The following is a 15720-nucleotide window of genomic DNA, read 5'->3' on the forward strand; positions in this document are numbered from 1 at the left end:
ATATAGCTAACTTTGATCAGAGCTAGAGGAGGGAAACGAAGATGGGTCTAAACAGCAGGAGCTATAGCCAGGGTTATGGAAAACCAAGTCCAATGAGCAGAGGTTGAAGGAACTGCCTACGTTTAGCCTTGAGAAAGCTGAGGGGGAAACAATAGCACCATTCAAATACGTGAAGGGCTGTCACATAGAAGACGGGCCCAGACTTGTCCTCTGCTTCCCTAGTGGGCAGAATGGGATCTTAAGTTATACAAAGGTAGGTTTCAGCTGAACCTTAGGAGAAATTAGTTGAGTCTAAGAGTAGTTCCAACAATGGAACCAGTTACCTGATGAGGAGCTCTGCCTCACTGGAAGTCTTCCAAGCAGAGGCTGGGCAGCCATCTCTTGAGGATGCCCTGACCCTGAATTTCCTGCGTTGAGCAAACGGCTGGACCAGATTGCCTACAAAGATCCCTCCAACTCTTGCGATTCCTCAGTGAGATGACCCGTAATGGTGGTGAGGTTTCACTGAAATACAGGTTTGCCCCACAAGTACCAACACTCCCCTGCAGTGTGTATCTGTAGGGGAGTGTTCTTGTGGGTTCAGTTCTAACGGATGACACTGAGGTATCACAAGACTAGCCACTGCCCCACATGTTTGGAATATGCGCCCTAGGATATGTCCCAGACCGTCACTGTTACTAAATAGTGGTAGCACGCAAGTAGTGTTGTGTTAAGTGACCTTATGTCATGGGAATTAGCAGTGAGAAAGGCATATGTGAGGGTGCTATTTGCTTTTGGATTTAATGGTGTTGCACATGGATTTTTCATTGTTGCCTATCTCTGATACCCAAGGCGATTCTTCTGGCAGCTGGCAGACTGTGAGTGCATACGCCTCGCTTTTGTGTGTGTAAACGCACACAACTTGTTCGTCCAGATATATTTGGGTGTGTTATTTGATCAAAAGCCTTTTGTGGTAGGATGCTGAAGTGGTGGATAAAAGGAAGGTGTACTTAGCAAATTCAGTTCATCTCAAGCGTGGGTAATGCCTTTTCATAAAGGATGTCTTTTGACCTGCTAAGAGGTGTGGGTCCAGTTTCACCCTGTGAAGAGCAGCCGCTCAGCACTTCTAGGGGCGGTCAATCCGTGTGTTTAGAAAAGAGCTAAAGAAACCACACTGCTCCTCAAATAAAAAGCTCAGTCATGTCTGTGCATTTCCTCCTGGAGCAGCCATTACTTTTGGATGATGTGTTTCTGTTCCAGCTTGACCTTTGCTGCTGTTGCTTTTGTGTCATCCCCTGTTCCCAGACCCTTTAAACCCCAGGCAAATGCCTTTTAGATACCGGAGAAACATTAACTGACCATTGAGAGTTTTGTTTAAAACAAGTAGTATATACGTTGGAGGTTTTCCTCATTTAGCAGGGGCACAGAAAGCACCTGCCCCAACCTCTCCTCTTTGTTCTCTGTGGAACAAAATGCTGAAATTCCCTTCCAGTTGCCTGAACAGTCGCTGAACTTCAGATGTCAAACCTCAGCCTAAATTAAATGTAAAGGGTTTTCCTCCCTTCCACTTCTGGTGAGTGAAGATGCTAGATGATCTCATAATATTATGTAATTAAACTCCATAAGATTAGTTTTGTAAGTGATGACATTTTACAGCTGCCAAGATTATCTGAGTCTTTTGTTTAAAGTATTTTCTCTTTGTAAACTCTGCGAGAGGAGCATTAAGTGGAAGGGATAGGCTGGGAGTGTTTGCTGTCCTCATTTACTGTTGAGGAACCGAGGAGTGTGTGCAGGCCCATGTGTTTTGCTGGCATCAGTTTGTCTCGGGAGACAATGGAAGAGTGAACCTTTGGAGGTGAAGGCAAAACGTTGGAGAGTTACCACGCCTGCTGTGGCTGTAGAGACTGACATGGGAGAGAGATGTTTTGTTGCAGCAGGGGCAGGTGAAGGCATCCAGTTGTGCTGCTGCAGATGCATCATGGTATTCCTTCTCTCTGTGCTCATCTCAGTGGTCATTCCTCCTCTGGACACTACTGTGGATACACAACCTGACTGATAGTCAAGAGGCGCTGCTGTTGTCTTCAAGGGATTCCCACATGGTGGGGTTAATGCGCTAGCCTTTATGCCATGTTTGCAGACATCTTTGTATTGCAGAGTTGGTCTGCCAATGGGCCTGGTGCCTGAAGCCAGCTCCCTGTAGATCCTTGGGGATCCTGCCATCTTCTATTCTGTGGACATGACCAAGCCAGTGTGGACAAGAAGTGCGAACATGCTGGGAATGTAGTTGAGGAGAGCGCGTCTCTTTGTTTGAGATTCTGTCCTGCCATGTGGTGCCCAAAAACTTCCTGACGCAGCGCATGTGGAAGGTGTTGAGGTGCTGCTCCTGATGCGAGTGAGTTTCCCACATGGCCCTCGGAGCCATCTGCTGGAACTGTAGACCAAATTACTTGTTATATCCGTTTGAGGACCTCTTCCTACTGTTCTGATACATTAAAGGATTTTGGGGGGAAAGGAATACTCTGCAGAATCTGCAATCTTGTGTATTTTGCTTTTCTTCTGCCAAAGGGTTTACTGTAATACTTTACCCTGCCTCAATGTGGCGAGGTAGAAACCACCTACAGAAGAGTGGAGTGCTCTGTGCTCCCCTTTCTATATTTCTTGCTAGAGGTGGCAGGAGAGAGAGTTGAGGCAGGAGACACAGTTTCCACTTGTGGGCCTTTCTTTTGCCTCCTGCCTTGGCAGTTGCTCCTTTCTGTTCTCCGATCCTCCAGTGACTCCTGCTTGCTACAGAAAAGAACCCCCCTCCCCCAAACCCCCAAATTCTCGCAGAACATTGAAAACTCCTTTGCTGCCTAGCAGCAATTTGCTCTCTGATGCCTGCTATTTCAGGTGACCATGAAGGATAGGTACGCACATAAATGCTTCTTAAATAGCCGCACTGGAAAACCCATTCTCTGGTCTTCATAGCCTCTTGGGTGGCATTCTTAGTACCTTTGCCTGCCTGTATCACTGAGAGTAAAAACTTGTTGCTCTGATCCTGGATCAAAAACGCTGACTATTACTGCGTATGAAAGATGGACATTCTACAAGGTGGCCTGCCGGGTAAAATCAGATTGGCTTTCGTTTGGTTCGCCGTAAACCTCTGCTGAAGTGGGCTGTTATCCACCTTCCCTCAGAGGTCCTCTGGAAATGCTATCATTTCTTTCCAGGGAGACGACTCTTTATTTCTGCTGAAAGCATTGCCTCCCACTTGGTGGCTGTGTCAGGAATGTATTTCAGCTTGGTCGTGTCACAGGCAAAATAATACTAGGCGTGTCTCTGAGGGTGCGCAGAGTGCACTTCCCTCCCGCTGCCTGATCAGAACCCCCCTGCGTCTTTGACACAGTCTTGACTCTGCAGCTCCAGCGCTTCTCTTCAGCTCTTGCAGGAGCCCACTTTGCTAAGGCTGACAGCTTGCAGAGCAGCCTGTGGGCTCTCCCTCCTCCCCACTCCCCCCCCCCGCCCCGCTTTTCCTATCTCACACATCCAATCTGCTGGCCAAGTTGGCACTGAGACCGAGGAGAAGTAGTAATCCAATTTGGGCACTTTAACTGCACTTTGCTAACTGTGCCTCTGGCCAAAGCTTGGGAACTTTAATCTGCCTAATGACCTCGGCTTCAGGGACTGGGGGAACTGACTGACGGTCATTTGTTTTATTTATTTGCTTTTACTTTTCAATGGCTGTTGGGGGCAGGGTTGGAGGGAGGTGGATTTGACACAGGTGCTGAGGTTGCTAGGGCCCAGTTGCTGGTGTATGTGGCATCCTGCACAAGCCATAACTTTTCCTATAGCAGTGGAGAAATGTGGGGCTTTTTTGCAATTTAATTCTTTTTTTAGCATCGTTCTGTCTTGTTCTCCTCCTCACCTCGTATTTTTTTATTTTCTTTTAAAAAATCTTGTAGAGACGGCATCACCAGGCAAGTCAGTTTCGCAATATATTATTATTTTTCAGGAATGCTCAGCCAAGAAAAATAAAGTGCCTCTCTCTTCCTTTGGTTGCCTACTGTTTAATGTACAAAATACAGGGGTGGTAATTGCATTAAAATGTATATAATTATACCATAGGAAAAAAAGAAGTCTTGTTAATTGCACGGGTGTTTTGAACTGATAAGTGTTGAGTGATTCATGTTTTCTTAGGAGTTCACTAAAGCAGAGCTGTCCTCCACAATGGGAGAGGCTTGTTTTCATACGATTCAGAGACAGTGAACTAAACATAGAATCTGAGCTGACTTCACTATCTCCTAGGCCCACTGTGCCTTACTGGGCTCTTTGGAAACCGATCCTGCAAGATGCTGAATGCCCAATCAGAAGTAAGTCCCACTGAGTTCAAAGGGGCTTACTCCCAAGGAACGGCCAACAGGATTGTGTTCTAAAGCATTCACACTCTCCTTTTTTAAACAAGAAAATAGGTTTGTGAAGCTAAATCCTTACAGCTAAAAACTAATTGCACATAACACTAAACTACGGTTTAGCACTATGTGGGTGAACCTCAGCAAGCCTGGGGAAAGGGCGGGATTCAACTAATGAGTCCTGTCAGTAGAAGCCCTGTATAAAGACTTGTGCAATGGGGCTCCCCCCGCAATACCCCATGAAATTGGCTCTGGGGGTTTGTTAGGCAAAGACTTGGAACAGCATTTGGGGGGGGGGGAGGGGGCTCATTCCATCTGGCAAACCAAAATGATTGCCTTGAGGGAGTGATCGCCTTAGCAGGAAGTTGAATCCTTCCCAAAGCGATAGGAGGACTTCTGCCGAGGTCACTTTCATTTTCGAAGAATGTTGGCTTAGTGTTACATGTGTGAACCAGAAATGCTGATTTAAAACAAATGATGGTTGTTTGCTAAGCAAGCCAACTTCAAACCACGGGTTTGGCATTACATACTAGGACCCACCCTCTGTTTTTCCAGGCACTTTTCTCCTTAACTCCACTTACTTCCAACACCGCTGCTGGACTGGGAAATACCTGCAGCAAGGCAGTGCAATGAGATGAGAGGGGAGGGAAAAGTTTATCTTATTACGCGACCTTGCTGCATTACACTACCTTGCAGGCAGACGCATGAACAAAGAAATGTGACTGCATCTGTCATATCTGGCTGGTCCCGCAACACATACTTACATTTCCAAGGGAGCAGTCCCCTTGACAATAAAGGGATGGCTCTAGGATTGTCAGGGGATTAAAATGTGTTACTTGATTAACTCTGGTTTTAAGTCAATTGCATGTAGAAACATTTGCATATTGCAGAATCTTGGTGAAGGTGCCTTTGGGAGGACCGTGAAGTAAACTGTTAGCTCGTTTAAAATGAATAAATGGATGCCACCTCTAATCTTTTGTAGAGTAAGTCGGGGGGCGAGGGAATGTAACAGACATAAAAACGGCTTTTAAAGAAGTTCAAGTTCCATCAGTGGTGTTTAAGATCAAGATTTAAAGGAGCATTGAAGTTTATTTCTGTCGAACATTGACAGCTTCAATTATCCCTGGCTTTTGTGGTTGAAGGGAATGGTGCATTGTGATTCTGCCAGCTTAGGATACGAGGAAAGAAACAATCCTTGAGCTACTTACCTGCAGTCATATTTCTATTAGGACAGGGAAGAAGATGCATGTTTGTATTGTTCAGAAGGTCCTTTAAGAGACCTGAGTCCCAAGATCTTTACTTGTGGTCCATCAAGCAAAGCTCCACTGATTAACTGAAGGAAGGAGAGAGAAATGTTAATCTGTCTATGCAGTGTTTTTCCCCTAAAATAAATGTTTAGGGGTACTCTCATTTTCCTACTCATATTGAAATACTGCCCCTCAATGAGGCCAAACTTAGATTCACAAAATGTGCCCCCCCCCAAAAAAGCACTGTGTCTGTGAAGCTTTACTCACGGGGATGAGCAAACTTACTGCCCCTAGGACCAAATGTAATGATCAATGGGTTGGGGACTGCATACAACTGGACAGTGGTGTGGTGGGTTGGGCTCCCCCCCACCTCCCCCCAAGCCCCTAGTGTCCTCCCCAAGAAACGCATGATCAGGTACAATCATACCTTGGTTTTCAAATAGATTAGTTCTTGAATGTTTTCGCTCCCGAACGCTGCAAACCCGGAAGTGACTGTTCTGGTTTGCGAACTATTTTTGGAAGCCGAACATCCAACGCGGCTTACACGGTTTCCGATTGGCTGCAGGAACTTCCTGCAGCCAATCAGAAGCTGTGCATTGGTTTCCAAACATTTTGGAAGTAGAACAGACTTCCGGAACGTATTCTGTTCAACTTCCAAGCCACCTCACTGCCCCCATCAACATGTACCCAATGTTCCCTCCATCTCTCCACATAGAGGCCGGAGAAATCCCATCTTGTATCTGTAGCTCTCACCACTGCCCCACTGGATCTTACTTCTGAGTAAGGTTGCATAGGATTTCAGCTTATTAAATTATTAAATGTATAATGTCAAGATGTTATAGTGAAAAGGTTGAGAGACACTTTGTCTAGGAATAGCTCTCCCTGTGAAATCCTCTTGAGTTACTATGGTACATTTTTCACTCCTCTGCATGTCATTCCCCCTACCTTAGTCATTTTCATTCCTAGAAGTGCAGGCATATAAACAAGACTTTTTGCTTCGAGCGCTTTAGGCTCTGATCCTCAAAGCACTGCTGGGAGCTCTGTTGACTTGACCTGTTCTTCGGTGACATTGTTGTTTCCATCCCTGATGTTTCAAAAATGGGGTTGCCACCTCTGATGGGAGAACAAGCAAGACGTTCTCTCAGAAAGCCAAAAACCTGTTTTTCAGGCCAGTGCCTCCAGCAAAACTGAGGGGAGAAAAGAGGCAGTGAAACATATCAGGGATTGGTGGAACTTTTTCCAAAATAGGAAGTGTTAAATTTTGTGTGCATGTTAGTATTTTAAACTTCTCTTGCGCAAGCCGCAGAGCTGTCTGCTTTTGGCAATGAGGCCCTTGGCTGAGCCCAGACTGATATAATGTGGGACAATCCTGGCCCCAGGATGCTTTCCCCACACTTTATTGATTGAAGGACGTGATAACTTGTGGCTTCCTTTCGGTTTGTGGAAATATGTGAGCATTCAAAAATACATGGTTCGTAATTGTACAGTGTATATATTTTTAATTGCATACCAGCTCCCACTTGTCACTGGTAAAGGCGGCTTTGAAAAACACGACAAAGTTTAAGACAGTCAAGAGGCTGTTGGGAAAACTGAGGAAACAAATAAGTGTTGTGGCTTGCAGAAAATTGGTGCCAGAGTCTCGATGAAGCAGACGTCCCATAAGCTCACTATCCACAGTGCGTCCTTGTTCAGGGGATCACAGTGTGCTGTGACTGGGCCACACAGTCCAGTGGAATCCAGTGACTGGGTCACAGCCACCTTTGTTAATGAGAACAGATCAATGGTTTGTAGGGCAAACGTTTAGCTGCATGTCCACCACCAGTATTGCTGTGGTGTTTTCTGTGGCTGACGTAATGTGTGGATGACACGTACGAGTGGCTCCTCCTATGATTGTGCAGGTGTATTTAAAGATGCCCGTTTACACACGTATGCTGTCCCATCTTCATATGCTTGCTGTGGAAAACAGTGTGCATTGTTTTTATTAACACACCCTTCACCCTAAGGGGCAGGTCACAGCAATTAAAACACAACGTTAAAAACAGTTAAAAACAACTTGCAACACAAAAATAAGGTGGGTCCTAAAAACACTCAACTCAAGTGTCAAAAGCTGGGATAAAGAGGTGTGTCTTCAGTATTTGCCAAAAGCCACGTAATCAAGATGTTGCAAATATGCTTGGAGCTACATTAAGAAGCTTCCCCACTTTAAATGCAATCCATGTTTTGTGTTTAAGGAGCCAAGTTCCGTCATTTAGGCTGCCTTGACAGTATGTGACTACGTGTGGCCTGTAGCAGTTATGAACATTTCAATAAACACGTTATGTGGTGATGCAACGTGAAATGGGCTGAATTTACACCTTAATGATCTTTGCTTGATTCAGCTTCTGTGCTTATTTTAAGTCACATTAAAAGTAGCTTCTAGGGCTTAGAGAATGCATTGGCCGTCTCTTCCTTAGCTCTGCCTTCCAGGAGTGGGATTCAGCTTCCCTAATTCTTATTGCCAGAGACTGCAGTGGCCATTGTTGAATTGATGCCACTTGCTTTGGTCTCCCTTGTGATAAGGATAATATAATCCAAAAGCCTGGGGAGCAATCAGACCGCCTTTTAAAAAACTTTTGATTGCGGCATGGAAATTAAAATTGTCCATTAGCAAGGGAAGGTTATCGCTCTTTCCACCAGAGTGGTAGGGGGTTAATTTTGTGTGTGGAGGAGACCAGGAAGTGAAGGCTGTGTAGAAATTCTAAGGGAGTTAATGGCAGTTTGCACAAAAGCAGTGTGTGTAGAGCAGGTATGGGGAACCTGTTGCCCTCTGGATGCTGTTGCACTACAACTCCCATTAGCCTCAGCCAGCATGGCCCATGATTAGGGATGATGGGAATTGTAGTTCACCAATATCCAAAGGGCTACTGGTTGCCCATCCCTGGTGCAGAGGATCTAGTTTCAAGTGGGGACTTGGGGGGACATTTGAGAGTTGCATCATAATTCATGAAATTCATTGCTGCAAGTTGTATAGGGGGTGGCACTGACTTTAAATGGTTTTTTTAGTATGATGGTTCCACGCTACCTCCAGGGCCAGAGGCAGCATGTCAGTGAATACTAGTTGCAGGGGAGCAAGAAAAGCAGGAGAAGGCTGTCACTTTTGAGCCCTGATGGTGAGCTTCCCTCCCGGGGACAATTTTTTGGGCATAGCTAGAAACAAGGTGATGGACTTAATGGACCTTTGGCCTGATCTGGCAGGACTCTTCTTACATTCTGATCCTAGAGATAGCAGTATCTTTTAATCGGAACTGATTTGTGAACCATAAATGTTCACCCTGTTTTAAAGCACCTTGAGTTTCATGAGATCTTGGGGGAGGGCTGCTTGTGGTCTTCCTTTAAGAACACAGATGTATTGGGTCCATTTCTCCCATGGCCTTTGCATTCCTATGGAAGCCAGTCCGTATACATGGCATTTGCTGGGCTTCACTTGGATTCCTGTGTGCATGTCTGCTTTTATTGGCTACTCTTGGCCCTTTGGTGCCTGAGTGAAAAAGAGGCCTGTGTCACACTCTTGAAAAATAGTTTCCCTTCCCTTTGTTTTGTTTCTGTTGGAAGACTTTCAGACATTTTTTCCCTCCCTGCCTCCCCCCTCCTTTTCTGTGGTTCAGCGAGACTCCGGTTATCTCACTGCTTCCAGCTTTCCCAGGCTAGCTCCTCCTTAGGCAATTAAAAACTTTTGCTGCATTGTGGGGCTTGGAACTTTGAAGTGAAAAGTGGATCCAAGCTCTCTTGAAATTTGGCCCTTCCTTCACTGCAGGCAGAAGCGTCTCGCACGTTGGCAAATCTGGAACAGGCTTCCAGCCAGAACAGAACAGGGTGGAAAGCTAGGGAGAGGAACCAGGCAGAGCGAAGTGCTTTATGCAGGGGCCAGGTAATAACTGAGGAGAAGAGGAAAAGCTTATCTCAGACTGAGACAGAGTTATTTTACTGGAACTTAAAATATGCCTTTCTGCGAAATGCAGCAGCAGTTTGTTCTCTGAAATGTTTAGAAGAGAGCTAAAAAGAACCAAACTGGTTGTCCTGTGATGCTGCTGTACTGCCAGGTTTGAGGGGACCTTGGAGAAGATGCCCTCCTGGTAACCTCCCCCTCCCCATACTGTCATGGCTGTTTCCCTACCCTTCCACTGCACTGTCATGGCTACTCTCATTTGCCTCCAACTTTCTCATATTCTATGGAAGGGCAGCTCCAAGGAAACCCTGCCTTCCATATCCACCCACCTCAACTCACTCTCATGGTCCTTACCTGGAGACCAGGCTGATGTGGTGTGTAGCACATCTTGCTTGGAGGAACCGTAGCAGTAGCTTACTGCTGGAGATGAGGGGGAAAGAAGGGAGAGATGCCTCCATCTCAGTGTAACCTGGGCATGGCCTTGCTTGGTGTTGGGCTACAGGTGGACTGAGAAGTATACAACCAAAATGGATCCTCCTCCATTTCAATCATTTCTCATGAGCCAGAGTGGCAGCGAACCAGTTGGGCACCACCTTTTGGGGAATGGGGTCAATGAAAGCGATGTTGCTGTTCCAAAGTCTTAAAAAATAATAAAGATAAAAATGATTAATGGCTGTGCCTCTTCGCTATTATTATTATTATTATCATCATCATCACCATCATCAATTAAATTGCTACACACCTGGTATACAGCAATTTTGGTATGCTTCGAATCGGTAAGTGCACTTAACTAGAAGCAAACTTCATTGGGATCAATGTAATGTGCCATGTAAAAACAAAACCTGGATTTTGTGAACCATATTGCAGCTGTTTCTATGCAGATTTTTGACCATGCATGGCAGGTTCAAGCCTAGACTTCTCTTGACTTTCTTAAGCATCCCATTCTTTTTCTGACCTTTCCAAACCAAGGCTGACAGTGGAGATGAACTGCTAATGAGAACAGCTCAGAATGGCTTGGGCCTTTGGGATATTGACTCCTCTAGCAGGGTTGTTATGGTAGGGACTGGTGAATGCTGCAGAGGCAAGCTGGGAAATGGGAGCAGAACCAGCTGGGCTGTAGCTGATCCCCTTCCTGTGCCCAGCATATGTCTGGTGGTTATCTATAAAGGAGGGCAAGCAACTGATATTTGGAAGGGGAACACAGTTGTAATAAATACGCTTTTTTCAGTTGGGAATTGCCTGTATTTCATTTATTGCTGTATTTATAGCCAGCATTTCCTCCATGATGGAGCTGAAGATGGTGGTGTTGATAGGGTTCTTAGGTTGTTTCCCATCTGTGCTGTGACCAGATCTAAACCTGCTTAACTTCAGCAAGATGGTTGCATCATGTGCCTTCAGGCCATGCCCCTATTGACTGTAGTTGACGTCTTCCTGCTTATATATGTAGTGCTGCTGGTAGCTCTTTTTTTTTTGCCCAGCTCAGTGATGTAAAGTCCCTTGTTTTACAATTTTTCCACATCTGCTAATTGCTAAATGGTATATTTGATGGCTGAGATGGTTTTTGAGTGCTGAGAAACCCCCCCCCACCCCACCCTCCCCACTGATAGAACCCATGGTAACTATAAACCTGGATTTTGTTAGGAAAAAGCAACTGCAGTATAAACAGCGTCTCTGAAATGCTAGCTAGAAACGTATACAGGCTTATAAAATACCACCACTCCATGGAGATGATTAATAAATATCCCTCAGGATGGTTGAGTTTTTGTTTTTTGTTTTGGTTGGGTAACTGCAGTGATTTTACTGGGATGGGAGTGATGGAAGGCCTAAAATATGTCCGTTTGTTGATCTGGGGTGGTGCGAGGCACTCAAAATCCTCACAGGGCCAAAAGAAATAATAGGCTAAGTTGCTTGAGCACAAAGAATGAGCCAGAGCATTCCTAAGACTGCCTCTCTCCCCTCCCCCTCCACACTTTTTACTTGTTCGCATCAAGAGCGACAGCCTGCAGGCGCTAGAAGAGGTTAATATCACAACTAGTTGAAATTCCATTGCCTGTGAGCTTGAATGGAATGGCAGGGCCCTGTTCAGATTCCCAGCCTCCGCCATGCTGTGGGGATCTGACTTCTCCAGGGACAGCTTTGTGTTGTGGTGCTTCCTGAGATTTTCCTTGTTCCTTCACGATCTGATTCCAGACCTTGGAACTGTGCCAGATTATGCATCAGCCAAGCATGCCTCTGAAAAAAGAAAGAAAGAAAGTGTGCAGGCACAGTTTGCCTCCCAGATCCCAAACCTTCAGTTCAAAAAGTAGATATTGTTCTCCTGAAGGCCATTCTTCCTCTGAAGCAGGTGGCTTACAAGAGGTTTTCCCATTTGAACCATGCCACATGCAACCATTAATTGTTCGCCTTTAAAAGATGGGGAACAGCGATTTTCACCAAGGCCACCCATTTTTACCCCTTGTGCTTGTGGTATAAAACTGGCAGAGGGATTCCTCTAGCACAGCCTGCTATGATATCTCTGCTGGTGTGTAAATTCACTATGTGGGCAGGATTGTGAACTCATCATTTTGCATTCTTTTGTGAGGGTTTTTGGTAGCAGTCCTATTCCGTCTGATAAGCATACCAAGGATGGAATCACATAAAATACCATTATACCATTTCATTTAATATTTAGTTATATTAAGATGTTATTTGCACAGTTAAGGGGAATCTTGAGATGTAAGTAAGAAGTGCCCTTGAATAACTTATGTGAGGAAGCATGCCCCAGATAAGCAGGGCCTCTTTCACTGCTTATTTCTCTCAGTTATTTCAAAATGCTATACCCTGCTTTGTCTTTATAAAGGCAGCTAACATGTAAGGGGAAAAAAATTAACACACACGAACAAAATGCCGGCATTTTAAATGAAGCAAATAAACAAGGCCAAGTCTGCAACACTCCTGTGTGTATATAGGCATGTACTGAATCCATAAACCTAGCCAGAGCTGCTTCACAACTAGCACAGTGACCTGGTAGACTAGTAAACAAGACCGTGTGGTTTGCATATGTATGCTTCAGTAGAAGACCCTGGCATTTCCTGCAGAGGCCAGCTAGGCAAAGAGGGGAGGTCATTTTGGAATAACAGCTGAATTAATAACGTAGGTAACCTCTTAGTGTACCTTAGTATAGAAAGAGAACCCCTCTGCTTCTAATCAGTGGAGGCACTGTTTTCCATTCTTTAAGCATGACCGGTGATAGTGATGCTTGCTAGCTGTTGTTCTGCCTTCCAGCCATCCTCCCTCCCTGCCCCCATTTTCTTTGTTGCATGTTTGAAGGAACTGGAAATGACAGGAAGATGGTGATTGCTTCTGACAGATGTTTGGGGTATGATTTGTGTCACAAGGTGCCCAACGCTTGCCCTTGTTCTCCTGTCAGACTTCAGCAAAGCAAAGTCCTGTTGAAGGAAGGACCGGAGGATGGGGTGGGGAGGAATGCTGGCTCTGCCCTAGTTTGGAGACCGTACCCCGCTGCTAGAGAGGTTATAGCAGCCCAGCTGTTTGGCAAAAGGCCAAGGCTGAAGATGCTTGCAAAGGAGCCGGAGTGGAGGGTACATTCAGAGAGCAGGCTTGCTGTATGCCGTGCAGATTGCAGTGCCAAAAACTTCTTCCTGCACCACAGCTGCCTGTTTTTCATCTGCCGTCTTCCCAAGGGGCATTCAGGCAAGCTGCCTCTATAGATCGGCTGTGTGTGTATACATAGGTACAGCATGTCTTGGCAAGCATGCCCGATGCCTCATGAGATACAATCTCTTAGGGCATAGCCTGTACTGTATCTTAATGATTCCTTGCATTCTGCAGTCAGCTTTTGCCATTGCAGCTGAAATTTACTTAAGTATAATATAAAGCAGATTACTTATCTCATAGGACAACAAAGTATAAGGCATGAAGACAAAGCATCCCACCAAACCTAGTATCGGCTCTGAAATAAAATCTATAGTACATACCCAGTAAGTCTTTTAAGCCACAGGAAAATGATGATTCTTAAAATGACCAATGGCAGGAGCTTCTGCATGAATTGCCTAAATCTAGATGCTTCATATCTGTAATCTATACACATTTGCAAGATAGGCAAATGCAACCATTGCTTTAATTATCAGTTCATTCTTACTGGCCCAATAAAAACGTCACTTTCCCATGATATAAAACTACCCCTTGCTTAAAATGCTCTGCTATAAATATTCTGCAGTCTGTTGATGGCAGTGGTTGGAGGAGGAGCAAAGGAATATGGAAAGCAGGGGTCTATGTATGTGTTTGGCGGCAGAGGGAAATCAGGAGATGTGTGTTTACTTGACTAGCACCCATTCATATTCAGACACCTTGGGAGACATATAGGAGGGATACCTAGTCCATAGCCAAAATTCCCCATTATCTCAGTGATTTCTTACTCCTAGTTGTTTAACAGCAGCAACAGTTGTGGGAATCACTAGGAGTTGGTTTTTCTGTGCAGTGACTGTGAGTTGCATTCACTTCTGGTATTCACAGATTCCTGGACTCATAGTTTGATAACCAAATCCTGTATCTTTTGCTTCTGCTTGATGGATCTTAGGATTCCAGTAGAAAACAAAATAGATCCTGCAGGCCTTGAAGTCTTCTCACCTCCTGATTTTGAGGATAGCAAGGAAGATCAAGTGGCCTGATGTCATGTGTCTATTAAGTCCCATTATTTGTATGCCTTTTTCTCAATCTCATTTTTGTCTAGGTAGAATTATTCAAGCTTCCTGGATGCCATATACTTTTCCTTAAAAAACTGGAATTGGCAGTCTTGGTGTGTGAGTGCGTATTTTTCAGTTCTGTGAGAGTTGGAACAGTCTAGTGGCTAGAGGTTTGGGTTTGGCTGTGGGAAACTTAGGATCAAATCCTTCTCTTAGCTAGAGACTGTAATGGTGGGCTGGCCTACAGCTGAAAAAGGTTACTGACCCCTGATCTAGAAGGACTAGTGTGGCTGCCCAGCTATACTACTTCTGCTGTACCTTGTCTGCTAATGTGGTGCTTAGAAAGCATTTCTTGGGAATAAGTGGATTTTAGGAAGCCACAAACCACTTATACAATTGAGAGCAGATCTAGCCAGCTTCTTGATTCACTGGGCCTGCTCTGTTCTCCAGACAACAATTTGGTAGGGTTGCTATATCTTGAAAAGCAAAAAAGAGGACAGCCTGAGCTGCTGCCAGCCCAAGCTGGGCGGATGCGCGGAGCTGCCGCGATCATGCCTGCGCACCTCTTTTTCCAGCTCGGGCTGGCAGAGGCTGTGGCATGCAGAGCCACCTGCACCGTCCGAGCCCGAGCTGCCCAAGCCAAAAAACCCACCAAAAATAAATAAACAAAGCCCCCCAAATCCTGGATATTTCCTTTAAAATGTAAATGTTGTCCTCTCCTCCCCCCCCGGCAAAAGAGGACATGTCCGGGATTTCCCAGACGTATTGCAACGGGGTTTTAAAGAGTATTTTTTGCTGTGTGACTCAACCCTTTGGTGCAGTCCGTTTCCTTGCTACATAATAATACTAAGGGCATCACAGTTATGTGGTCAAGCATATTCTGTACTGATATTGACATTTATATGAAAAATCCCAAACAGACAAGTAACATTATACCACGAAATAGCTCCTATTTTATTTTCTTCTTACAAGTGAAAATGTGGAAATATTGGGCCTGATGATCCAGCCCAGAGGTAGCCCGTCTCTGCATTAGGATATAAAGGCTGGAAGATGGTTGGAAGGTGAAGAGTTCAAGTATATTATGTGCACAAAAATTGACTTTAATTATTCACATTTTTAAAAAAAGGGTTTCTGTCTTGGTTGGAAGATTGAGGCCGTTCACCCGCACTGGACTTGCAAGAGATGGATTATTTATCATAAGTTAAAAATACACGTGGGGGCAGTTACTTCCCGTAGGAGGCATCCCCAAACTATTTAATACCGGGAATGGGAGCCTGTTGCGCTCCAGATCTTGTTGAACGACAACTCTCATCATCGCTGAACGTTGACTCTGCTGACTGATGGGAGTTAGAGAGCCAAATGTTCCCCGCCCCTGTGGCTAGCAACATCAAGTACAGAAACAATTTGGCGTTCAGTATTCTGGTACTGTATGTAAGCTGTTCATGAGGATAATAAACTTCTGCCTGATGAAGGGCAAGGCCTTCTTGGTGAAGCTG

The 15720-nt window shown here is 45.1% G+C and overlaps 1 protein-coding gene across 6 annotated transcripts in view; it reads left to right on the plus strand.

Moving 5' to 3' along the window:
* PLXNA1 (plexin A1) overlaps nucleotides 1–15720 on the plus strand; it is a 299945-nt gene that overhangs the window by 7772 nt on the left and 276453 nt on the right. The window lies entirely within an intron of this gene.

The sequence above is a fragment of the Podarcis liolepis genome (assembly GCF_965112155.1).
Source record: "Podarcis liolepis genome assembly, chromosome: 2".
NCBI lineage: Eukaryota > Metazoa > Chordata > Lepidosauria > Squamata > Lacertidae > Podarcis > Podarcis liolepis.